At 38.0% G+C, this 25,887-nt stretch overlaps 1 long non-coding RNA gene across 1 annotated transcript in view; it reads right to left on the reverse strand.

Annotated features, from left to right (window-relative positions):
• LOC124255973 overlaps window positions 1-9,782 on the reverse strand; it is a 29,566-nt gene extending 19,784 nt beyond the window's left edge. The window contains exon 1 of the long non-coding RNA XR_006892800.1: window positions 9,498-9,782. This is a non-coding gene — a long non-coding RNA (uncharacterized LOC124255973). The remainder of the gene's footprint in view (window positions 1-9,497) is intronic.
• Between the last annotated feature and the right edge of the window lie 16,105 nt (window positions 9,783-25,887).

The raw sequence follows: 25,887 nt of genomic DNA on the forward strand, positions 1-25,887 counted from the left end.
CAGGGGTTCCTCAAGGATCTGCCCATGGTTAATTTGTGTTCCCTGTATTTATCAGTGATTTACCTGGAAATTTACAAAATATCACAATAATGGTGGCCGATGACACATCAATTGGTGTTGCGGAAAATATGTAAAATCCATAGAAGCAACTCTCAACTATGATTTAGCCCAATTGAATAAATGGGCAGAAAATTGGTGTGGTGTGTTCTAACGGTTATATCTACTTTAAGACATAGATGGGGTGGTAGTGGTTCTAACGGTTACATCTCAAATACATGTAGAGGCGGGAGGCCTAACGGGTATGAACAATAATAAAAACTTTCATGCATTTATGACCCACATTTTCGAACCTTTTATCAGTGTCTAAAAGGGAGCTGGCAATAGATTTTAATGAGCTTCGTCCTTCAAGCCTGAAAACCTTTTAATATGGTTGATTAATCCTTTGTCATTTATCAAAAAAAGTAGTGAGGTTGTGCTTTATTGTTATAGATTTCTAAAATATATGGACACTATTGGGACGTTGGTAACTGTCATCAGACATTATTTGACGAAATTTCTCATGGTTTGAATATAGCCGACTTTATAGAAGATAAATATCAGTTTACAACACAACTGCCTAAATCTTGGTATTTTCGGAACCAGAGAAGGGATATCCCGATATTTAGGTCGTTAACCTAGCATATTATGGTCACGAATATAATTTTCTATTTATTACCGAAGTCTTTAATTGCGGAAATTATGCGATAATCTACTTTCCAACAAAGGCAGGCTCCCCGTCATCATTGTATTTAGAAGGCGGCTTCTTAGAAGCAACGTGACGTCATAACATTGTTCATGATGTCATGTCACCATGACAAAGTGATATTTTACCCGGTGCATATCGCATGAAAACAAATTATCCCCGATATGTTTGCCCTCGTATGTTATAAGCATTGTTATTATCATTCTTTGAGGTTAATGCCACCAGTTGAATTCTTTGTTGTATTTTGAGCGGTGAAACTAAATAAATGATTTCTTTAGTCTACCCATAACAATTAAGGTGCCAACTTCCACTGTATACCGTACAGAAAGAAGTTTTGACTTTACTTTGATAACGAGCACATCTGATCGATTCCTTGAAGCAAATGATGCAATTCAGTATCATTTCTACATTTCATTTTAAATGCATCAATCAAATACAACAAATGAGTAGACAGATTGATTGCTATGCGGCAAGGAATCACCAGGCGCCAGCGATTTATGATATCCTTAGCAAATGTAACTTAAAATTCCCTCTCATAAAAATACAATAATATGTAGTAATATGATAAAGAAAATAATACAAACCAGGTTAAACTATGACAACGCAATATATGAATGTATGATCGAAACATAAATCATGATAAATCACATATGATTAAAACATTAAATTAACTTCAAATATGCATGTCATTGCGTCAACATTGAAAATAATTCGAAAATGAAGAAAGAGAAACGTACATTTCAAAGCATAAACAAACAATATCCTGTTATTTTGGGATATGCTATGAAGAACTTCAAAATGTAATAGAAATAACATTAAATTATTGAAAGCTATTGCTCGTAAAAAATATGTCCTTGCGTCAACATCGAAAATAACTCCATAATGAAAACAATTAACTTTAATTTTCGAAACATACACAAATAATCTCTGGCTTTTTTTTTTTTTTTTAAGACGTGTCACGAATAATTTCACAGCTGGTAGAATTAACATGAAATTATAGAAACCGTATGCTAACAAAAATTTGAAAAATTAGTTAATGACAAAGCCTTTGTCACAAACATCAGCTATTACCCCGCCACATGTCGATATCTGAATGTCGCAATTATCCTCTGTCTGACCCTGAAAATTTTGTAAACCTTACCGAAACTGTCATCTGATGCCTTGATACAAAATGCGAACAAATTCCATCCATTAAGTTTGGAGATATCGCAAGAATGCTCGCTGTGACCTTGAAAATAATCCGAAGGTCACTGAATTCGACTGGCGTTAGACGATACTCCCAACACATGTTGGTACTACCTTTAAGCAAAACATGTTAATTCTGTCTTGTATTTTCGCACTAAAAAGTTAGACATGTGCAAAACACTTTCACTGTGAACTTAAAATGAGCACAAGTTTCCCAATCAAATGGTGTTGAGGGAATCCCGCCAATACACCTTGATATAAAATTGGATCAAAATCTATTAATAATTTCCTGAGTTTGCGGCTACCAAGCTTGGCATGTGCAAAACTGTTACACCTTCGCTGTGACCTTTAAAATGACCTCAAGGTCACTAAACTCAAGTGGTGTCGGTAAATCTCCAATCTCCAGTCGATAAACCTTGGTACCAAATCGGAACAAAATCCATCATTTTCTTTCTCGAGTTCTTTCAGTAAACAGAATGGGGAGTCATTTGAACAAGCGGTTGTAGTTTTGAAATTGCTTTTTGTGCAGTATAATATCTAAGTTCGCGCAAGGAGGGAAGCGATTTTAAAACCCTAAGCTCCAATTAATATAACTATTGGTATTTATGTAAAGAGAGAGAAATATATCTCCTGCCAGGTGAATGCAATCATTTGAATAAAAAAGAAATTTAAAAACTACTAGTCAGATTTGAGTCATGGAAAAAGTGCATCTATCTTACCATTCCATGATATTATTTTTCTACAACCGAAATATAGTTTGGTATCAAATGATGTGGTTAATGCGTTTATTTCTTCAAAAGGGTAAAGATGTAAACTCAGTCAAATGGAATCCATTTCAACAGCTCAACACAGGTCCAATCGTCATATACTGACTCACTGACTGGCTGAGTATGGTTTTACGCCGCTTTTAGCAATATTCCAGCAACATCACGGCGGGGGACACCAGAAATCGGCTTCACACATTGTACCCATGTGGGGATTCGAACCCGGGTCTTCGGCGTGACGAGTAAACGCTTTAACCATTAGGCTACCCCACCGCCCCCAATCGTCATATATACATTGGTGTTTTTCTCCAAAATATGTGGATGCGATTATACATTTCATAAGTTCACTTCTAGTTAAGTTGATAGGGTTCATGTAGGTAGCAAAGGCACTGTAAGTCCCCATGGTCCTTAATATGGTGATCTACGTTCAGCTGCTGACGATCTATAGCCCACTTTTATCTTGTAATGTCCTAAATAGTATATATGTTTAAGTTACATGCATTAGGTTAGAGTTTGTCTTTAATTGCGGAAATTATGCGATAATCTACTTTCCAACAAAAGGCAGGCTCCCCGTCATCATTGTATTTAGAAGGCGGCTTCTTAGAAGCAACGTGACGTCATAACATTGTTCATGATGTCATGTCACCATGACAAAGTGATATTTTACCCGGTGCATATCGCATGAAAACAAATTATCCCCGATATGTTTGCCCTCGTATGTTATAAGCATTGTTATTATCATTCTTTGAGGTTAATGCCACCAGTTGAATTCTTTTGTTGTATTTTGAGCGGTGAAACTAAATAAATGATTTCTTTAGTCTACCCATAACAATTAAGGTGCCAACTTCCACTGTATACCGTACAGAAAGAAGTTTTGACTTTACTTTGATAACGAGCACATCTGATCGATTCCTTGAAGCAAATGATGCAATTCAATATCATTTCTACATTTCATTTTAAATGCATCAATCAAATACAACAAATGAGTAGACAGATTGATTGCTATGCGGCAAGGAATCACCAGGCGCCAGCGATTTATGATATCCTTAGCAAATGTAACTTAAAATTCCCTCTCATAAAAATACAATAATATGTAGTAATATGATAAAGAAAATAATACAAACCAGGTTAAACTATGACAACGCAATATATGAATGTATGATCGAAACATAAATCATGATAAATCACATATGATTAAAACATTAAATTAACTTCAAATATGCATGTCATTGCGTCAACATTGAAAATAATTCGAAAATGAAGAAAGAGAAACGTACATTTCAAAGCATAAACAAACAATATCCTGTTATTTTGGGATATGCTATGAAGAACTTCAAAATGTAATAGAAATAACATTAAATTATTGAAAGCTATTGCTCGTAAAAATATGTCCTTGCGTCAACATCGAAAATAACTCCATAATGAAAAACAATTAACTTTAATTTTCGAAACATACACAAATAATCTCTGGCTTTTTTAAGACGTGTCACGAATAATTTCACAGCTGGTAGAATTAACATGAAATTATAGAAACCGTATGCTAACAAAAATTTGAAAATTAGTTAATGACAAAGCCTTTGTCACAAACATCAGCTATTACCCCCGCCACATGTCGATATCTGAATGTCGCAATTATCCTCTGTCTGACCCTGAAAATTTTGTAAACCTTACCGAAACTGTCATCTGATGCCTTGATACAAAATGCGAACAAATTCCATCCATTAAGTTTGGAGATATCGCAAGAATGCTCGCTGTGACCTTGAAAATAATCCGAAGGTCACTGAATTCGACTGGCGTTAGACGATACTCCCAACACATGTTGGTACTACCTTTAAGCAAAACATGTTAATTCTGTCTTGTATTTTCGCACTAAAAAGTTAGACATGTGCAAAACACTTTCACTGTGAACTTAAAATGAGCACAAGTTTCCCAATCAAATGGTGTTGAGGGAATCCCGCCAATACACCTTGATATAAAATTGGATCAAAATCTATTAATAATTTCCTGAGTTTGCGGCTACCAAGCTTGGCATGTGCAAAACTGTTACACCTTCGCTGTGACCTTTAAAATGACCTCAAGGTCACTAAACTCAAGTGGTGTCGGTAAATCTCCAATCTCCAGTCGATAAACCTTGGTACCAAATCGGAACAAAATCCATCATTTCTTTCTCGAGTTCTTTCAGTAAACAGAATGGGGAGTCATTTGAACAAGCGGTTGTAGTTTTGAAATTGCTTTTTTGTGCAGTATAATATCTAAGTTCGCGCAAGGAGGGAAGCGATTTTAAAACCCTAAGCTCCAATTAATATAACTATTGGTATTTATGTAAAGAGAGAGAAATATATCTCCTGCCAGGTGAATGCAATCATTTGAATAAAAAAGAAATTTAAAAACTACTAGTCAGATTTGAGTCATGGAAAAAGTGCATCTATCTTACCATTCCATGATATTATTTTTCTACAACCGAAATATAGTTTGGTATCAAATGATGTGGTTAATGCGTATATTTCTTCAAAAGGGTAAAGATGTAAAAGATGGAATCCATTTCAACAGCTCAACACATCATCGTCATATCAAATGGGAATCCATTCCAGCAACATCAACAGAAATGGGCTTCAACATTGTACCCAGGTTCGAAATCGTGACGAGTAAACGCTTTAACCATTAGGTGTTTCGTCATTGGTGTTTTTCTCCAAAATATGTGGATGCGATTATACATTTCATAAGTTCACTTCTAGTTAAGTTGATAGGGTTCATGTAGGTAGCAAAGGCGCTGTAAGTCCCCATGGTCCTTAGTATGGTGATCTACGTTCAGCTGCTGACGATCTATAGCCCACTTTTATCTTGTAATGTCCTAAATAGTATATATGTTTAAGTTACATGCATTAGGTTAGAGTTTTAAGTCTCTAACTGTGATATACTAATTATTTTACTGTCCTTTGGAGACAGATTGTAAAAATAATATTATACAGTATTTACTGTTTTAGTCAGGATATGGCTGAAATATTGCCAAAAGTGACTTTAATTTTTTTTACTCACTCCCTCACTCTAGTTAAGTTGAAATTGTTGAAATTGAAGGTGGTATGGCATCTTAAAACATGTTTAGGCATATAGGCTTTTTCTACTCCTCACTGAGTTTGACTGGAATAATGGACGTTGGACCTATGTTGATATTAATTAGAGCGGCTTTAGCCCGTTGAAGATGGCTAAGGGGGACTGGATAAGTAATCTCTTTAACAAATATGTTTGTGCTTATGTCTGCATCAGCATCCCTCGTCATGTTTCAACCAAAGCCTACATCCAAACGGGGAACTTAGGTCGAACTCCGTGTCAACAGTAGTCAGAAAATAACGAGCTTGGCTCCATTGACATGTCGGCCACTCAGTATGCCTCGCATTCAGACACATGAGTTATGTTCAGATCTACATCACGTTTAATCACACATACGATAATCATTCGACAGAAGGCTGTTGAAATGGATCATATAGCAACAAATATGTAAACGTTAGCTAAAAAATAATAATATGATCAATTCATGTTGAAAACTGTTCATTTTTATGAAAATTGTCCGAAATCTTGGTTAGTTAGATAAGACCCATTTACACTTGAAAACTACCTGCCTATAATTATAACATTTGTAAATTATTTACTGCAGTACAAAGGACCGACTGGTGGTAACATGCTTGCTCTATTTTCGTTTGATTGCACAAAAATAGATAATTATTGTTGTGTGCATTGGTAGACTTTAAGAAGACGTTTGATAATATGGATTATGGGGGAAATCTCTCTTTTTTGACATTTTCGGAAAGCTATTTAGACTAACAAGGGATATGTGCGTTAATACAAAACATTTTGTTTTGATTTTGTCACCATTATTGTTCGCGATATACTTGAACGACATTACTGCTAATACTCTAATGCAAATCACGCTTTGCTGGGGTGACAGGATTAAATCATTGCCCCTATATATCACTCTCGAGTGACCCTGTTCTGGAGATGGATTCAATCTATAGTGATCAGCAAGTGTCCGGTGTACTGTTTTAGATACACCTTAGATTTGGATGTGAACACGAGTGGTACAGCATGCTGAATCCCCAGTGTCCGTGCTTGTATATCCTGGGTGCGAATAACAATGGATGTGTTTATGAGAAATGCTGATACAACAATGTCAGTCGCCATACAGCAGTCTTCTCCATTCCAATCTCATATACAAAATACACAGCCATGCTAGAATCAGTAGTAATAAGTCTATACCATGTTACATCTAAGGCAGAAGTGGACAGTCGTACTTCAACAGGCAAGCAGAGATAAAGTGCTGTTCACACAATTTAAATAGATTACGTGTCTTTAGTCATTGCGTAGATATCAGAGAGAAGATGTATTATATATGTTATATTTGGGATTACACTTTCTCAGTGCCCGTGAAGGTCCGGGTTAGAATATTGATCTTCAGTAGCCCATGCTTGTCGTAAGAGGCCACTAACGGGATCGGGTGGTCAGGCTCGCTCACTTGGTTGACACATGTCCTCGGTTCCCAATTACGCAGATCGATGCTCATGCCGTTGATCACTGGATTGTCTGGTCCAGACTCGATTATTTACAGACCGCCGCCATATAGCTGGATTATTGCTGAGTGCGGCGTAAAACTAAACTAAACTAAAACACCCACACCCACACCTCTAGAGCCCTACCTGCAAAAGTTTCCTGGCGGCGTCGTCTTCAGGATCAGCTGCTCCAGATGATTCACAGTGACCACAAGACTACGCGCTGCCTACATGCATGTCCGTGATATTATCCCATTCAGTCGTCAGCGCCAGCACAAACAGGTCAGTATCGCATGTCGACATCACTGACACACGGCACGATGTCCTAACGTTCGGAATAGTGTTGGTATTCATGTAAATGCGCTCATTTCCAAGTATTTTAAATCATTTGGTTATACTGACATGTATGCTTAGTGTCGAAATGGTTGGAGGTGAATAGAAGCGACAAAATCCGATTGTGACTATATCATGAGCAGATATTTGTTTCAGCAACACTACAGCCGTGTGATTGTTTGTCAACGAATCGGATCTGAACCAGGCAACCCAGTGATTGTCACCATGCGATACGATGACAGAGCATGTGTTTATAAATCACCAGGTGTTCGCGAAAAGGTGAGCGCATCTGTGAAGAAATGCCCACATTTGCACCAGTGACCATACCTGTTCAATATCGTGGCAGATGTGTTATGTTGTGTTCAGATAACACTGCTTGATATGTGTCCTGTGTTAGAAGATACAGTTTCTTAAGTTCACATATTTGTTTGGTTGTTATTTATCACAGTTTATTTACTTAACAATAGAGTTTACTTTATTAAACACAAAACATGTAAAAGAATACCAACTTCAGTTGGGTGCATTGGACAGACGTATTACCTGTCCATTGCGTGAAATGAGCAAGGTGGATCCCCATACCGTGAAATGTTTTGCGTATAGCAGTATCATACACTGGAATTAATGTCAAATGAGACGTGGGGCGGTGGGGTAGCCTAGTGGTTAAGGCGTTCGCTCGTCACGCCAAAGACCCGGGTTCGATTCCCCACATGGGTACAATGTGTTAAGCCCATTTCTGGTGTCTCCCCGCCGTGATATTGCTGGAATATTGCTAAAAGCGGCGTAAAACCAAACTCACTCACTCACTCACTCAAATGAGACGTTGGCAGGGAGAATTAATATAATATAAGTAATATCAGACAATTTAAATCCTCAGTTTCATTAATAACCTATCATTTCCCTTATACACATATTATTATACATTAATTTGTGAGTGAGTTTAATTTTTACGCCGCACTCAGCAATATTCAAGCTATATGGCGGTGGTCTGTAAATAATCGAGTCTGGACTAGACAATCCAGTGATTAACATCATTAGCATCGGTCTACGCAATTGGTGTCAACCATGTCAGCGAGCCTGACCTCCCGATCCCAATAGTCGCCTCTTACGACAAGCATGGGTTGCTGAAAATCAGTTCTACCCCGGATCTTCACGGGTCCATTAATTTGTAATTAAGAGCTTATTCCCCATGTGTGATACCCACATGCACATTACAACTGAACAGAACATTAATAATTCATAATTAAAGGATGAGTGGTTGATAATCACATTTCATTAGGTAAATAGATTTACAGATTGAGGGATTGACACAGAAATATTTCGGTAAAACGTTTGTTCTTTCTTCAACAAGTAATTGACATACGAGTAAATGAAATTCGTCACATACAGTTTGATTACAAAGATTACATAGGCATTTCTTTTAAAATATCTAGCCAGCGCCCTGTTTTTATTGATAACCTGTGATTTGTTGTCCTACATCTTGTTAGCCAAATTCTACTTTGAAAGGGTAATTTAAGATCAGATTCAGGAATATGTACATTTTTACACATTGAATGATAAAATCCTTTTGATGATTGAGCAATACTTGAGTTCTAAGATGGTAAAAACTGGTCTAGAAGTAAAATTCATGCAGCTTGGTGTAAGGCCAATACTGTTGCAATAGTGCATGACGGTTGTCATATACACTGGGTAGAAACATAAATCTATACATAATTTTCTCTAGATAGATATTTTTGGGGTAAAGTACTGAATTTCATCTTACTGGGATTATGGCTCAATCCAAAAGCTCAGTCAACATATGTAGAAGACATACTGACGTTACAACCGAAATTGTCCCGATACCTTAGTGTGTTGTACACAGGGAATACAACCTTTGAACATTTCAGTACGTTTCAACCAGAATAGCTGCCTTGTTGTAACATTTCTGTATCATACAGTAAGACCTGGCCCCGATTTGTCGAAACAAACTTAAGATTTTACTCAAATTTCAAACTGAGTTTGACAATTGAAACAGCTGAATTTTTAACTCAACTGCATTTTAAAAATAAAATAGCCCAAACAACTTAAGTAATCTATCCTACAAACTCAAATTGTCTACTTTGTTGGAGTTTAATATAGATTTCAGTTCATTTTGGGAATTGCATTTTCCTGCGTTTTCTCAAATTTGAGTAAAAAACTCTAACTTAACAAAACTCAGACTTAAGTTTGTTTCGAGAAATCGGGGCCTGGTATCTGATGATTGATAAAGATCTGCTCAATATGAATTAAGGTGCTTTACTTACAGGTGTTCAAAAAGTTATGTTGACTCATGGTCCTGGTACATATATACAATAGTTCGGATAGGTATCGGTAGAAGTAATTAATCACACACACTGAGCTTTAGCTAACTCTGAGATAAGATACAATGTAGCATTGGTGCCTAACAGCATTTTAGAAGATCAGTATATGCTGATATGAGGAGTGTCATAATTCAGTTTGTATACTCACTCATGGTGTTTATCAGTAACAGAGATATCTTTGAAGAGAGTTTCAGCAGCAGTCATTCAAGGTTGAATTTTCTCTCTAACCCTAATTCTGTAAGTCTATCCTCTGTAGTAATTTTAGTAAATGGACGCGATAACTGCATCTCCATCCTTGATATGGGGCACCTTTAACACGTCATAAAACCAGTTCTGTTAATGCTTTATCTGATACTGAACCAGTAAAACATTCTGTGACAAATGTTAGCGAGCCATTTGGACCACACACAAGACGTTTCAGTGTAGTACTAGACTTACAGTCATTGTTCAGCTGATTAACTCAGTATCATCAATAACAGTAATAAAATTCGGAAAATATCTGGGCGTATTTCATCAAATCATGAAATGGTGGTATCTCTGTGTATCCATAAGGACAACCGTCCTAGTTTGAAGAACAGGTGTTCTACCCAGTTATTCCAGGTATCAAAGACTGCACAGTCCGACTGTGATGGCAAATAAAATCTTACAGATATATCTTTGAAACCAACATTCTCACGCAAACGGCAATGTGTCAAAAATAAACTTCCCTGCTGACGAACTGATAGTGTCATAAAGTCCCTTTTCATTGGTCACGACGAACAGCCTACCACCTGGACTAGAAACATTAAGAGTGCCAAATGTGCGGATGTATGTAATGCCAGTATAATATCTAAGAGTTTTTTCCAATTTTCCTCTTTCCCCTTAAACTTTTCACCAAATGTCTGCACTTTGCTATCTTCTTCTTTAAGTTTCTTTATCTCTTCATCCTAAAGTATGATTAAAATATTCAAAGCTGCAATCGTCATTTGCTGCTGCTCAACCTGGCCTCGAAAAGTAACAATTATTGCTGTCAGATTCGGAAAATCCACTGTAGACATCCCTGTAACACAAAACGTGTCTTAAGCAATAACACATACGTAAGATACCAGGCAACACAAAGTTCAGTAACTTTGACTTGGGAACTATAAAGCATAAATACGCTGCTTGTATTCAGGATCAGAATATGGCCTTAGTACCACATGATTGCTGTAGGAGTACTTTGGTAATGGTCTGACAGCGTTCTCTCATTCTGTCAGCCAAGAGTGCGCACTCACAATCTGTATTCTCTTTCAGACAGACAATAGCTGTAACAACACTACCTCACACCCAATACACAGCTGAAACATTCCAACAGACGTCGCCTGAAACACTACTAACTGTTTCAACAACTGGCTTCTTGGATAACGTATTCCCTAAAGAGAAGCAAACAATATATGGCAAGGCTCTCGTATTGCAAAACAAATTAACATTCTATGAAGTCCAAATATTTGGAAACATTTCAGTCTGCCTCATTCATTAACAATGAGTTCAGTTTTTTGGGAGCAGGTTGTATCCTGACGTACCATTCATGATAATGCTGTGTTTTATGCACATATTGTCTAGCGTGTCTCATTGGCCATCTGGTCTGGTGTTTGTATATTCTATGTTCTTTTTCCACTAATCCAGCTAAGGTCCATGCAGGAAGCAAATGTACTGTAAGTCCCACTGGTCCCTAGTATGGTGATCTACCTTCAGTTGTTGGCAATCTATAGCCTGTTTTTATATTGTCTTGTCATTTCTAGTTAACATGAATTAGATTTTATACTATTTTTATATGGATATCTGTGATACACTAGTAGTTTTACTGTTCTTCGTCAACAGGTGTTAACTTCTAATTTTATTGATATATGATATAATCATTAATTGTTCTGGTCACGATATGGCTGAAATATTGCCGATGTGACGATAAAAATTAAATCACTCACTCCACTGTCATTTAAATTGATATGTACCTTCACGCAACAGAAAAATAAACTATTTTGTCTCTTTGTAAAGAAACTGAACTGCTTTGTCACGAAATACATGGGTACCGACAGCTTCCTAGAAGATATGATCTGACGCGGCAGAACTCGCACGGACGTTTAAGTTATTACTGATCAATGGGAACATCAGATTTTACATAGGTAATAGACAAACTTAAGTAAACCAGAATGGTCTCAATGTTTGCATTGCCATATTGTGAGTAGTTACACAGTCAAAGGAAAATACATACGTCTCGCGTTGCACACATGTGTAAGGGGAATGAACTTTTCGGCAGTAGTATACATGTGCACTTATTTTATATTTTCTGGGCGATATTCAATTCCAGATATGTTTAGACACCTGGAGTTGAAGCTTAGAATCAACCTTGTGTACTACTGGAGCTAGATTGATCTGTATCATAAATTCTAACTGCATGTACGCAATGTGAATGACGGATTGGTTATTTATAATTGTGTTCTATGACCTTTTTCTATTTGTAAATAATAATGTAAAAAAATAAATATGTATGCATGTATGCAGACTTGGTCTCGTCTTTATATGGCTGACATAATGCCTATGCGACGTTAAACTCAACTCAGCTCAACCCTTTAGTAAACCTACCCATGCAATACATATCTCGGATACCGTTTGTGAACTGAACTGTTTTCTCATATCTAGTGAAGAGAATGTCACCTGACCACTCCATAAAATCTGGGTCAATGTTTGCGTCGAATTTTTAGTAGTACATGAAGCTGAACTGTTATGAAAAAAGTCTCGGTTCACAGAGGTGCAAACTTATTTTCTAAAATGATCTAAACATTACCTTACACTTTCTCATCATAACAGGTATATGTACCAGAAATAGCGCACCAAAAGGTAATCATATAGCGTAGCACAAAGTTCAATAATTATATATGCTACATTGTCCTTGACGTCCTAACCTAAATTTGATGTTCATAATGACAATATCTCATGTTGATCAGCTAACAAAACCGGTTGTGTACACGCTGTCGACCTGCATGCATCACTAACAAAGCGTAATAATAAGGAGAGCTCGAGAAAGTTTATTCAACCCGTCCCACCGACACAGATACATTCAACGACAAGCCAACTGTTCACCTGTAGTAAAATAACAACGGGGATCCACGGTATAAATCTAAAGAAATAGAACGTGGTAGATTTTATCGTCCTGCGACGCCACTTGCAGACAGGCTTTGTCGTCACTGTAGTAGTCAGGCTGTCGAAGACGAAGTCCATTTCTTAGTTAACTGTCCTTATTATTCTGATCTTCGGTATGATTTGTTTAGAAAAACTAGTATCTTCCACCCAAATTTTGCTCAGTTATCAAACACTGAACAAGCTACACTCCTCTTGCAAACAGAAATTATTGTTAATCCACTGGTCGCTTTAGTCAGCCGTATGTATCGGCGTAAGCTATCATCCCTATGAAATTTCTTTCTTTTTCCTTAGGTCTTTCATATGTGTGATACTCCTTAATGTTTTAATCTTATATTTTATACATTTTATGCACATATTGTCTAGTGTGTCTCATTGGCCATCTGGCCTGGTGTCTGTATTTTTCTATGTCTTTTTACCGTTGCCATTTTTTGACATGTACATTCTTGTGACACATAAATAAACTATTTTGTCTGTCTGTCTGTCTGTCTAAAGTGGAAATTAGATCGGGTATCACGTCTTTAATATATACGTGAAAAACGAATACCAAACCACACCCGTGCAGACGTAGAGGTCCGCTTGCTAAAATCCAAAATCATACCGCATACATTTTACCCAACCCAAAACCGAGATGATGTAATCTATTTTAGTTGTTGAGTAAATCGTACGTACATTTTGTGCAAGTTACCCCCGATAAACAGACATGTATAACCAAGAACAACCAATTCTCCTTATATGCGTGCTGATGCTTTTACAAAATACCCGTGAAGATCCGGGTTAGAATTAGTCTTCAGTAACCCATGCTTGTCGTAAGAGGCAAGTAACGGGTTCAAGTGGTCAGGCTCGTTGAGTTTAAGTCGTCATATCCCAATTGCATAGACCGCCTGCGTGGTGTAGTGGTTAGAGCGTCCGCCCGGAGAGCGGAAGGTCGCGGGTTCGATCCCCGACCGCGTCATACCAAAAGACGTTAAAATATGGTTCTTGTTGGTCCCTGCCTGGCGCTCGGCAATAATTGGTACAACAAGGACTGGTCGGCTCGGAGACAGTATAATGTGTCTGAGTGGGTATTCATGCTTCACTGCGGCATGGTATCTCAGTGGGCTAGCACTATAAAACCAGCTTAAGTCTGGGCTAGTACAAGCAGCCGCACATACACATACACACGCATGCACGTCGTCATATGAGCGAAATAATCTCAAGCACGACGTTAAACCCAATTTCACCTCACCTCACCTCACCTCACCAATTGCATAGATGACTGGTGTCCGGTCCAGACTCGATTATTTACATACCGACACCATATAGCTTGAACACTGCTGAGTTCGGCGTTAAACAACAAACCAACCAACCTTTTTACAAAATGTCGAGTTAGAATGTCGAAACAAGATACGAGTAGGTGCTATGCTGGCCCAATAGGCTACGTTAAGTTAACGACATAAGATTGCTACGTCCCTACTCTATATTAATCTATTTTAAAAACAAGGACGTATTTAGACATGTACAGCCTCTATAATTACTGATCTGTATAATTCGATCATTCCTTAATTTAAGTGAGTGAGTGAGTATGGTTTTACGCCGCTTTTAGTAATATTCCAGCAATATCACGGCGGGGGACACCAGAAATGGGCTTCACACATTTTACCCATGTGGGGAATCGAACCCGGGACTTTGGCGTGACGAGCGTACGCTTTAACTACTAGGCTACCCCACCGCCCTTAATTTAAGATCCTGCTAATTGTATTAAACTACTTTCCGAGTTAAACAACGATGACCCATCCCATGCATGTATATGCAAGGACATTTTTCATCCAAAACTGGCTCCCACAGTAGATATTGCGTGTGTGAGATCAAGTGATATCTACAAGCGATATCTACACCGTACATATCGCAACAATTGAATTGCCATAATGCTATTACACCGTCAGTTAATGACCTCAAAATGTTTTGATATTGCCAAGAACACAGCTGACAATGCTATGAGATCACAATGTTGATTACGTAACAATGCTTGACCTCACTGCTCAAGAAGCCTAATGGTAGTTAAGTGTTCAGATAAATTCATTCTTTTACTCAAATCCAAATTTTATTCCGTCTTTTAGGCCACATGGCCCATAGTACAATTGTATTGTAAGATATACAGTCGTTGTCACATGACCAAAATTACATTAAGAAGATCTTGAGCTACATATTTTTAGCAGATATATAGATGTTACACGTAATATATTTACATCAGGTGTGTTTAATATTTGTTGCAAAGTTAATCTAGTTTTATAATATTTTTTTATGGACAAAAAGTATTCATTACGGAGCAGAAAATATCTTTTACAGATAAAGAAAACATGGTATTCTTTTTCTACAACATTCATATCACAGTGCAAACAAACAGATTCTAAATCAGAATTATCATTGACTTTCATTTTACGTTGTTGATTTACTCTGAAATCATGAAGAGATATACGAAATTTACACATCGATCTAACTAAGTTTCTAATTTCAAGTTTATGGATATATGTTTCGCAATGGAATAAGTTCTTTATACTAGAATAGTGTGACAAATATGATGATGATTCAATACTTTGCTGCCAGGATTGAATGTACATATCAATCAAACGTCTTCTGAAAGTAGATATGAAAATAGTGGCATCACTAACATCTTGCATAATCCATACATAGCTAAAACCGCTTGTAAATAACATCTCACGAACGTGAGAAACCCAGTTAATTTTACCATGTTCGTCATGTAATTTAAGCATTTAATAACAATGTAACGGATGACGTGAAACATTCATTCTTAGTAACTTAATCCAATATTTTATAAATTTTATCTGCGTGTTTATGAATAAACAGTATCGTCCGGTTTCTCCAAGAATAGCTTTGTTTGCAGCATGTTTACCCACCCCAGAATTCTTTTGAGGAAGCTTGTTTGTACTTTTTCTATAATTTCGTGGTATTTTACCCCCCAGATTTCTGACCCATATGTGAGAATAGGAGATATTTTGGAATCAAATATTTTACAGGCAGTTTGAAAATCAATATGTCTATTGTTATTCAACAAAATCAACACTGGTTCCATTGCTTTACGTGCTTGCATAGCCAAAGTTTCACAGGCCTTTGTCCATATCAATCTTGAGGAATACACAATTCCCAAGTTCTTGTAATAAGTTACAGTTTCAAGATTTATGTTATTATTTAAGTCCATTTTTCATGTTTGGAAAGTATACCCCCATTTCTGAAAACAATGATTTTTGATTTGTCTAAGTTTACACTCAGTCCCCAATTCGAACAATACTCAAATAAGACATCTAATTACCTTTAGTGGAAAAAGGTCAATAGTGGAAAACGAAAACAAAACAACATCATCTGCAAATAACAACAACATTAAGTCGCCAATACTCTGGTTAACAAACATACCATAATTGCAGGCTTTATAAATTTCCTGTACAAGTTCATTGATAAAAAAGTATAAATAGTACAGGGCTTAAAATACACCCTTGTTTAACTCCAGCTGATGTACTGAAAGAAGTTGTCTTATGATTACAATCTTTAACAGTTGCTTTTACAGAGGAATACATGTTTTTAAGACATTATAGATTTTACCATGACATCCATTTTTTACAAGGAGATATAACAAATTTCTTCTGTCAACGAGGTCAAAGGCCTTTTTAAAATCTAAAAATGCACAGTAAAATCTAGTTCATTAATATCTAACCAGATTCTTCAACGTTTTTCTATAATTGATGTAAAAATCATACCACAGCAGTTCAGGGGAGATATGCCTCTGTAGTTGTTTGGGTTATTTCTTGACCCTGATTTAAATAACGGGATTATCATACCAACGTTCCAGCTATCGGGAAATACGCCACTATCTAATATTGTATTAGACAATAAGAGAAGAAAAGGTAAGAAATATAAACTACTAAGCTTTAGAAATTCAGGTGGTATACCGTCATCACCTGGTTTTAAGTCCTGAATACTGTCAAGTAACTCTTTTTTCTGTGATTACACTATTGAATATGTCATTGTTGGGAGATTATCACAAAATTCACAGGTGTGATTATCGATAAAACTATACACTTCTTCATCGAAACAGTTATTTTCGGGATTTGTCTGTGGGTTGAGTAAATCAGAAATGTAGGAAAACCATACATCTGGTGTAATATTGCTCATTCCTTTATCTGATAACAATCGGCGTTTTACGCTTCTCCAGAAAACTTTACAATCACCTTGTGAGGCTGCATTTGGAATCTCATCTGCAAGTGTTTTATCGTATTGGGCTTTCTTCAACTTGCAGCAACGCTTAAAGTTTGCTTTTGCTTGCAAATAATTTGTTACGTTATGTTGGCAATGATACTTTCTAAGTTTAGTGAGATATTTATATTTCTCTGCTTTCAGAAAGTTACACTCACCGTCAAACCATGGTGGTTGGTTATTACTGTTTTCTTTATAGTTGTTTGCATTATAGCCCACATTAGAGCAGAATACTTGGAAAATATCCGTTAACTTGGAAACAGCGACATTGACATCAACCTCTAGGAATGAGACAAACTCCTCCATAAATGAATCTATATTATTATCAGAAACCATTGCCTCACAGTGTTCAAAGCTAGTATCATTCATTCTAAAGCGAGGGATTCGTACCATCGGTATGTCATTATGGGCATTTTCACATTGCTGGGTAGGTAGGATGTTAGTGAAAGTACATACAAGTGGTAGGTGATCTGACTCGGTTCTTGTGAGGACTGACATATCCACCACATTAGGAAATAACAAGTACTGATAACCAAGTAGTCTACTATATTTGTACCACTGTTGGAAATATATGTCCAGTTAGAAGGGGTGTCACTGGTAGTACGTCCATTGACAATATGCATGTTCATGGTTTTGCAAAGGGTGAGCATCTCAAGACCATGCTTATTCACAACTGTACAGGAAAGTCTCGGTTTGACGTAGGAGTCTTAAGTATACACGTCATTATCTACAGGTATGTAATTGGCATTATCATCAAAAATAAAATCATCGTCAGCTGCTGTTCTCGCATTAAAATCTCCACATATAATGAAAGTTGAATTCACACCAAATTCTATTTTCAGCTGGTGAAGGTTGTTCTCCAGCAAGTCGATCCCACTATCGTCCAGACCGTCGTACTCCGGCTCCCCCGCCCGGTGTACGTACGTACATATATAGAAGATAGGATAAGGGAAATCAACATTAACTAATTGAAGGACAACACAGTTGTCCCATGTATCTTTAATCCTAGAAAAATATATCTTGAACCGATCTCTAACACATACAACGACACCGCCGAAATATCTGCCACGGTTGTGGCGACGTTTCGCTTCGATTGCAAAGCAGAAATAGTTAGGCAGTGTAGTGCTAAGCAGAACTTGTGTATCATTACACATAGTTTCTGTAAAGCTTATAACGTCAAACATGTTAGAAAAGGATACAAAATAGTGAAGGGTTAGAGCTGATCTTAATCCATTTATGTTCCACGTACAAAAGGAAACAGTTTCATCAGGTGAATTACGGGACGGGTCAGTACAAGTCGGAGTATGCAGTATCCGGTCGCCCTGGAGTGGACGTCTCTGACGTCATGCTGTAGGAGTTATCGCCCGTCGGAGCGTCGGCCTTGTCCTTACATTGTGTAAATGCGGGTCTCTGGGTCCAGTTACGTCGCTGACCGATCTGCTTTGAATCGTGCTTAAGTTCATCAAAAATATAGACACTGCCGTTGATAACAAGCTTGTCATAACTCAAGAAGGCAGTACAACCCTCACCACGTGCATTGTCCATGACAGGGAAGGGCTGTGATCGAAGCCATCTCACCCTCTCCGTGAAATCCTCTGAGATGCGAAAGTTTTTATCACCTTTCAGGAGTGATTTTCCAGCTGTAAGGGTGTTACTTTTATCATTGTATGAAGCAAATTTTACAATGACAGGGCGATTTGCTGTTTTGGTTTTCAGTCGATGTGCCTGCTCTATCGGTACAGTATCAGCGTTTCCTAGTTAAAGGGTATCGCGAAGAAAGTCTCTCACTTTGGCTTCACTATCCTCCCACGATTGACCCCTTTTTTCAGTGAGTCCATGAAATATCAGATTTGATCTACGTGATTGTGCCTCGATGTTGTCAGTTTTAATTTCTAAATCAAACTGTTTCTGTTTCAAATCCTCATTTACTGCCTTTAACTCAACTAATTTATCTTCAAAGTCCTTAGAAAATCTATCACACTTTAAGTTCATAGATGGAGTAATAATCTTACATGGTGGGAGAACAATCAGTTGCAACTGGTAATGTCCATGTCCATGAAGGAAGCTTCCGTAAAGTTTGGTTTTGTTTATCAAAGCTTAGAATGTCAATCGCAATCACAAGCTATGACGTCACAACAATTCACAACATGGTGAAAGTTCAAAGTCACTGCTGACTGCACACTTGTATAGCTGGGGAAGATCATAGCATCAAGGAATGCACAACTCACAGTGGATATGATCCATGAATAATCACAAGATGTGGGTGTCCTGTATAGCACGTCAGTTCCTCACTGGGGGCTCAATTGTTGCAGCAGGGGTGAGTCAATAATGACAAGCTGCGGGTGTGTTTGTGAGGTGACGTTTATTTCATCATCATCGTATATGGATCAACTATTCAATTGATCAGTCAATCAATTGATCAGTCATTCAATTGATCAGTCATTCACCCTGTAATATAAGAAAGAATGCTATACATAAATCTAAACATGCAACAAGTACAGTTACACATAACTAGTTCATAATAAGTTATTCTTATTACCACTGATGTATAAAACACTACATTATGGTTGTAATTTAACATGCAGATGATTAACTTAAATGATCATAGAGGTGATATTTAAATCACACATAGATAATTACATACATGATAAAAGATAATATGTACATACCCTGTGGGTGACACCGGGGTGTGCCTATATACCCACACAAGTATTCTGTGTTAATGCATTCCTAAAACAAATAATAAGTACAATATTTTACTATGCCTACAATTAATAATGTAGAAAGAAACTTCTTGTTCAACATTACATTCAAACTACCAATCAAATCATGCTCTCACACATTCATACATTTAGACACTTCATATTGATAAATTAAAAGGTACATTGGCTACTTGATATAAAATAGTAATATTTACAACACTTTATATTATTTATAACATATTTAATGGATAGTTGAGATTCTATTTAGGTTAATATAAAGTAAATGTCTAACCTGAGCTGTGCTGAGTTGCTTGTCCTGTGCAGAGTTGTTAGCAGTGTGACTAAAAAGTGTGCAAGTGCTATGGAGGAAAGCTGTAGTTACATAATATTAATCAAAGCAGACCAAGGAAGCTGAGGGCTATTGTATTGAAAGCTAGACTGTTGAGGCCCTAAACAGACCAACTGCTTGGATAAGTATCCCAAGCACATAAACTAATGAACACAAAACAATTTGAAGTGATAAATATAAAACTTTATTGCTAAAACTATAAACACAATCTCCTGTTACAGTAGACACTGTGGTAAGATTCTGTATGTAATAGGCACATACATCAGATTCAGGTCAAAAGAAACCAAGCAGCTAGCTGTACAAGATGCGCTCCAGTCACCACTATCACTGGCCCAGCACGGTGTTCACTCAATACAAATAGACATTGTTCAGTGGCTGCATATTAACCTCGCTATACGATGGAAACGCCTGCTTGCACATAAAAATTTATAACATTATGGAATATAAAACCCGACTATTCTTGTTACGTTGCTGTTCACTATCACCACAGGCAGCAGGGGTATGTGAGCTGTGCCAATTTTTTACTTTATATTTACCAAAAAAGCAGGGTCTCCTCGCGAAGAGGGCCCGAGTTCAAGTCCCCACATGGGTACAATGTGTGAAGCCCATTTCGGCTGTCCCTGACTCCATGATATTGCTGGAACATTGCTAAAAGCTGCGTAAAGCCATACTCACTTGCATTGCTGTTCACTATCAAAACGAGTAGCGGGGGTATGTGAGCTGTGCTCACTTCTTACTTATTTATATTGATAGAAAAACGATACATATTCTTTAAAAAAGTAGGGGAACTTCATTTCTAATTTACGATTGAACAAATTGGGATATATCGGAGTCAGTCAATGTTGATATGGTATATGATATGAATGTTTGGAGAGTGCATCACCACTTGCACTTCCTTATGACCAGATGCGGTGGGGTAACCTAGTGGTTAAAGCGTACGCTCGTCGTGCCGAAGGCCCGGTTTCGATTCCCCACATGGGTACAATGTGTGAAGCCCTTTACTGGTGTCCCCCGCCGTGATATTGCTGTAATATCGCTTAAAGCGGCGTAAAACCATACTCACTCAGTCATTATAACCATAGTTGTTTGTACAGTAATTGCTTTTGAAAGATGATCGGTGTATGACGTGAAATTTGCATGTGTACGAGTTTCATTTTCAAACAAAAACAAACGGCTGGAAACAAACTGTGTGATGTAAGATGATTGTCAAACGTAATGGTCTTTAGTGGTGTATCGACCTTTTTGAAGGTCAAAATAAAAAATGACTCCCCATGTACGGTGTTTTAGGGTGGTGATAAAGAGAAACGGTGGTGCATTCTGTCTTTGAAAAGTTTCGTAACGTTTATACTTACTATCCAAATTGAAAGTTCAGGTTCTCCTAGTTCAAGAGTATATATGGTTTGGATATCAGTTCTATTCATCCTTACGCCATGACATATCCCAGCCGTGAAATAGCACCCAGTTGCTGCATAAGTACACAGTTTTATCACATTATTACATCTAAAAGTCCTATCCCGCTTTTAGAAGGCCGTAACAGCATCATAAAACTGCATAGTCGCTTCCACCCCTGTGTCATCTCCCTGCATCTGTGTCTTCTCCCTGCATCTGTGTCTTCTCCCTGCATCTGTGTCTTCTCCCTGGTACACTGTCCAATGGTCCAACTGGAACATCTTCAGTTTGTTCGTTTCTCGACCCTTTTCAGGATTTCGATGAGTCAGCAGACATATGGATGACGGGAGGAGACGCAAGACTTGAGACGGAAGTTGGAAACTTCAAGACTGCTGTTGGCCCTGGTACCAAATGATTCGTAGTGGTTCGACATTAAGGTGGGAAACCAGTAGGGCTCGAACGATGCATCGAATTGTTGAGTCTCCGATGGCAATTAATCGATTGTAGAAACGAAAAACTATCGAATGATCGATAGTATGTGTAACTATCGATAGTTTAGTAATAAACTTCCGTTGATAAATGCGCAGCGCAAAATATAGGATGTTTGGATGCAGACTTGCTGCTTCATTGAGTTTATGTTTACTCAAGTTAACCGTTTACTTGATTTGGGTTTCAAGTTTCTTGTCAGCTATTAAAAGAGGCTGAAACTTCAACTTGTTCCAGTTCATAAAAACTATATATTTATTTGGGAAATGACTTCACATGAGACTATTGTAGGAGAGAAAAAACTATTGCAATATTATTGCAATAGTTGATCGCAATAGACTATCGCTATCGCAATAGTATGTTGCAATAGACTATCGCTATCGCAATAGTTGTTTCCCCCTCGATTGTCACCCGTAGAAACCAGGACTGTCACATCCACCAGTCAACACAATGTTATAACCTGTACTGCAGAAAGAACATCAGGGAAACATTTAGAAGGAACATCAGGGAAACCTTGAGAAGGAACATAGCTGCAGTGGCTCAGTGGGTTAGATCGCTGATTTGGAGCGCTGGCGATTAGGGGCCTGACTCTGAGAGAGTGCGTTCGAGTCCCGGATGGGACTCGACCCAACAAAAGTAATAAAATCTTGACTTCTCTGAGAAAGTGCTATCCCAAATACAACATATGTTACATTTGACCACTTTCCTTATGGCATTATGTATTCATGAAGTACACTTGTCTGTGCACATCCAGTTAATGCAAGATTTCCTTGTGGCATTCCTACTGTAAACATGGTTCTGGAAGAGGACTTGAGGTTTACCTTTCTGTAACGCAATATATGACACTGCCTGTTAGCCTGTCATAGTAGCGGCAAAATGCAAGTTGAACAAAACAAGCCACAAAAAGAAACTGCATATAGGAAACTGAACTATATATTGGATCTACATGTGTACACGAATACACATGTAAACACACTGAATTGAATTTACAATCATGCATGCGCTACGTGTCCTGACATCAATGGGCACTTGCAACACGTGTGTGCATGCTTACTGTATGGTTCACATGAATTTCAAAACTGCTGTCGATTTGGGAAACTTAATTGTTTTACGTTTGATTGTTTTGAAAATCATGTCTGTGGAAATCTGGACAGTGGAAACCTGACCTCGTCTGTGGAAACCTGGATTCGTCTGTGGAAGCCTGGACTGTGGAAACCTGAACTCGTCTGTGGAAACCTGGACTCGTCTGTGGAAACCTGGACGTGGAAACCTGAACTCGTCTGTGGAAACCTGAACTCGTCTATGGAAACCAGGACTCATCTGTGGAAACCTGGACCGTGGAAACCTGGACTCGTCTGTGGAAACCTCGACTTGTCTGTGGAAACCTGGCCTCGTCTGCGGAAACCTGGACTGTGGAAACCTGGACTCGTCTGTGGAAACTTAGACTCGTCTGTGGAAATCTGGACTACGGTACTGCCTTGGCCTGATATTTCACCGGATCTCTCCCTTATAGAGTATGTATGATATATATTTAAATAGGGCGATGTACCAAATCAGCCAGAGAGAGTTCGTGATTTGGCGGCAGAGTTGCAGAGAATATAGCAAGGCATTCTACAAGCCACCCGTCACCATTTAAATCTCATTGCTCATGGTGGGTAAACCCGATATTGAGTTCGTGATATTATTGCTTGATTCATGCGTCGCATTTCGACTCTTAACGTCAATGTCATCATCATTAAACAGGGTGTTCTACTGCCTTTTTGTGGGTTCAATATCCACCAATTACAGTTTACATGAAAACCTTTCATGCGGGGAGTTTGTATTATTTAAAAATAATAAACTATTGAGAGGTGTCATGAACTGAAATCGACAGAATTATCACCCAAGATGAAGTAGATATCACGTTTTTGTGCTGGATTTGCGATTTCACTTCAGAAACAGCCATACAAGGTGAGCGGTACTTTAGGGAGTGTCTAGTTTTGTGTAAATATATATGCAGGAAATTGCATTTCTGACATTCGTACCATTAACTGACGTGGAAATATCTAAGCAACGTCAAAGAGGCCTGTTGTCTACAATCGGTCTTTCAATACATGAAAAGAAATACTGGTAGGCAAGAAAAAATATATCTTGAAGACTATCATTTTAAAATTTCTTGATTGAAATTTTAATTCGATTGTTTAACTCTTTTCGTATATAGGTTTTATTAATAATTCATAACTTGATTATACTATGAACATAATATGTAAGTATGTAAACTTAAAGAAGGACACGTTGCGCCCCTTGGACACGCCAAAAACATGTGATTGTAGGTTCGAATCCCGACTGTGTTTCCAGGTTCATCAGCTGTAAAACCTGGAAACCTGGACGTGGACAACTGTTTGATGACGTCATTATGGAGCGTGACGGTATTCGACTTTGGCCTACGCCAATTGTTGACGTCATCAGTTATAACATAACTGTGTAAAACACAGATCCTACAAGGCTTCACGAAATGGTATCCGTGTTTATGTGTTTCAACAAAGAGGTAAACGTCTAACACATGTTATAGCTAAAATGGATGGAGTTATCATGAAACCGCTCTCTAGTTATCAGAAATGAGCAGGCCGCTGCAAATGATAATGGCCCGCTGATTCCTTAATGACGTGCCATTATCAGTTCTGTTGGCAAATGACGTCACAGCGGGTGCTCGTGAGGGTGGCTTTGATGGACAGGACCCTAAAAGACCCTCCTTTCTCACGAAATATAAACATATTGGCTGACAAAGAATGTAAAGCGCAAACAGTATGTTTCAATCTCGCTTCAAAGTGTACTTTGCTTTGGGAGGAAGATCTCTCCAACACAAGCCCTGCATTGAACAAGGTGACATTCAAAAACTCTCTGGAATAGATAAACTTTATGGATAACAACGTCTCGATACAGATTCTTGTCTAGTTATTTTGAAGGTTTAGAAAACACAGATCCTACAAGGCTTCAAGAAATGTTATGGTTTGACTGTGTTTCTTTCTTGGGAGACGGGGACGAGAGGCTGGATAAGTTTTACTAAAACTGCTCTTGAGGTAAAGCGTGACGACGACAACAACAAGCACTATAGTACCTTTGCTTTAGCTGAACAGACGAACTGGCAAGGCACTAATCCATCTAACTAGGATTGTTCGGATGTTCGAATCTACAAGAACCAGTCTCCTAAGGATCCAGTCAGCATGTATATTTCTACTTGTCCAAACTTCATCCGGACTGTGATGCCCTTTTTCAATCTCCTCGGAACTGTTTCGATAAATCTGGCGTGTGGTGTAACACTTGACCTTTGGGGAAAAACACCTTGGGCTCTCTCATTTCGAAAAAGGCTGGTTTGTCACAGACATATATACTTGCCATTCCGCCAGGGCCTCCGCCATAACATAACTGTATCAGGCAGCAGTTGACACGTGGCAAATATGTAAGTTTTCACATAACCAATCACAAATCGGTGGAGTCTCTGATTGATTCGGCCATAAAATGGCGGATTTGTTGTCCGACATAGATCTAAAGAAAGCCAAGGCCATGGCGTAGGCCAAAGTCGATTACCGTCACGCTCCATAATGACGCCATACACATTGTTCTATGACCTAACCAGTGCTTGGGTCAACTGCCCGTTGCGAGTTGTTTGAAGTAAA

This window comes from Haliotis rubra, unplaced genomic scaffold (genome assembly GCF_003918875.1).
Source record: "Haliotis rubra isolate DU_JTF1 unplaced genomic scaffold, ASM391887v1 Scf614, whole genome shotgun sequence".
Classification (NCBI taxonomy): Eukaryota; Metazoa; Mollusca; class Gastropoda; order Lepetellida; family Haliotidae; genus Haliotis; species Haliotis rubra.